Consider the following 2978-nt stretch of genomic DNA (forward strand, 5'->3'; position numbering starts at 1 on the left):
CATAAAGGTTCTGAGGAGGAAGCCTATCCTTTTGGTGAAGGTTCTATGGTGTAATCATAGCACTGAAGAGGCCATGTGGGAACTTAAGGATGCAGTGTGTCAGCAGTATCCTCATCTATTCTGATCAGGTAAATTTCGAGGACAAAATTTTTTTTTAGGGGGTAGAGTTGTAACGCCCCAAAATTTAAATGTTTGTTTTTACGAAAGTGGGACACAACTATCTGTTTACTTTAATGGTTAAGTGTTCTGGGTATGTGTGGGAGTTCCTAAGCTCAAGCCATGACTTAGGCAAATTTTGGTATTTTTTATGAACAAAGCCCTATCTCTGGTTAGTAGGCTTTTAAGTAAAAGTCAGTAAAATCATATAAGAATAGGCTTGCTGGATAAGTGGATAAGTGGAGTGTTGGTGTGATGGAGGTCCTGTGTTCGAATCCCTGGAAAGGCAATATTTTTGCTCTGGACGTGTGGCATAGTAGAGTTTGATTGAAATTGAAATACTGGAGTGTTTGAGTTGTGGTGTAGTGGGTAGTTGAGAGTATCAAATCACTTTTGATTCATTTCCCAAATTTTCCCCATCTAACTTTTTTTCCCTATTACTCTCCCTCTCCACTTTTTTTTCCCTTCCCTTTTCTTTTTCTGTTCTTTCATTCTCGTTTGCCACCGCCCATTCCACTCCTTTGCTATTATTTTTCTTGTTTTGACCTCCTATTTACTTCCAAATTTTTGTGGATCGTTATTCAGCTTTTGGGTTTGTTAGGAGTTAATCAAGGAACGATAAATTGAGCCCAAGTGACGAATTAAGTGCGAGGATTACTCGTTTCACTCGAAGGTTCTGGAGGCTTAGAAGTGCTTACGCATCGAAAACATTACAGGTGTGTACCCGAAACACAGAAAATGGGGTTCGATGAAAAGCCAAAAAAATGGGTTGTCGACATCACACAAGTGACCACATATGTCACCACGGGCGTGTGATCGACGAGGCCAGGCCGTGCGCGCAAGACACGGCCATGTGATGGCCAAGTAGGCCGTGTGCGACACACAGGCTAGACGATTTTGGGCCGTGTGGGCCACACGGGTGTGTGGGTCAACATAGGTAGTCCACACGGACATGTGGGATTTCGGGCCAAGCCGTGTGATCCACATGGTTAAGGCCAATTTAGGCCGGGTGGGCCACATGGATGTGTGGGCCCGTACAGGCAGGCCACATAGGTGTGTGAGCCCATTTTTACTGAATTGATTTCTAAGCTTGCACAAGTCGCCCAAGTCGACTGTGAACCTACTGTAGGGTCAGTAAGTACTACTTAGACCCCTAAAAGTGTGAAACTGATTGTATGATATCTGTACTGAGCATGTTAATATTTTGCATGTATTCTGAACTGAATGTGTGTACTAATAATCACATAATAGCATATTATTTATTGTATTTTGCATTGCATTAGGTTGGGTTGATAATATTTGGAGGAAGTGTACTGTAAGGCTCTTAAGCCTAATATTTGGTAGCTCAGCTGCAACTTACCGATTATGTGCCACATTCGGTACTACTTGAAGTGTAAGGATGGGTGGGTATTTTAAATCCTACATGGAATGTAGGGATGGACGGAGATGGTGTGTAGAGGCTGGTTGGGTAGGACTTGATTACTGTATACTATACATCTTAAATTGTTACTGTGATGGGCTAAAGCCCCTATGCATGACTGATACTAATACTGTAATGGGCTAGGGCCCAACTGCCACTGATACTGAAAAGGGCTTAGGCCCAGACTGTATATGATTGTATACTGATTGTTTGTTTTCTGTGGGATTACACACTGAGTTTACGTAAACTCACCCCCTCTATTTATTGCATACAGGTAATCCCCAGACCTAAATGGATCGATGCGGCAAAGGACTGGATGGTGACCACGGTTTTTGGACTTTTGTGTTTTATAGTTTATGATTTATGGTTTTATTTTTATTGGTTAAGTTTTTTTGTTGTTGTTGTAATTTGGACTTACGGGATTTTGTTTTGTTTGGTTTGTATTTTCTTTACTTTATGAGTTTATAACTGCTAGTCGTAGGGAATTTCGATTTTCAAAAGAAACTAATGATTTCTCTAATTCCCACGATTACTTAAACGGTATTTTAAAAGCTTTCGTAATGAGTTATGTTTGAAACAATCGATTAAATGAGTAAAATGATTTTGGAACTAATAAGAGGTAAAGGATGGTAATTAAATAGAAATGGTTTTATTGTAACAACAAAATTTTTCAAATACCCTATAATGTTACATCGCCAGATTCGGCTATAACGTCTAGGCCGGGTTTGGGGTGTTACATTTGTTAATTATACATTAGTCTTAATTAATTAAGCATAAAGACACATAAATCTTCATCCACTATGAACCAATTAATAATGGTCAATTTAGTCCTTTGAATAATTTCTATTTAAGTCCCTAAGTCTTTGGCCAATTAAAAATCTATAGCAATTGGACTTTTACAATTTAGTCATTGTACATTAATTAAGCAATTAATAGGCAAAATTGAAAGACCAAACATTAATAAATTTTATTCTAACTTTGTAAATATTTATATTAAATATTTATGAACCCGATTTACAAAAATAGGGTTCCAAAACCGTCTTTTTCAGTACCACTAAAAATCGGGTTGTTACAAGTATTTTCTCAAACCTTTATCTTTTATATTTTATGTCTACAATGTGTTTGTTAAAATGCTTGTGTGAGATTTAAGTTTCATCATGTGCTAAATCGTTTTATTGGTTGATTGATGAGTGGGTTACTTAACTAAGTTATTAATTATGATTTGATTATTTGATGGTTCAATTGTGTTGAAATCACATATTACACTAGAATTGACGTATCTAGTGGAACATTTAGATAGATGAGACCGGATGAGACTCTATCATGTAGGACTTTGATACAATTATGCCAAATAATGAGACCAAGAGAAGATCTATATGCCTAATTGAGACTAAAAGGAGAG

The sequence above is a fragment of the Gossypium arboreum genome, chromosome 7 (genome assembly GCF_025698485.1).
Source record: "Gossypium arboreum isolate Shixiya-1 chromosome 7, ASM2569848v2, whole genome shotgun sequence".
Classification (NCBI taxonomy): domain Eukaryota; kingdom Viridiplantae; phylum Streptophyta; class Magnoliopsida; order Malvales; family Malvaceae; genus Gossypium; species Gossypium arboreum.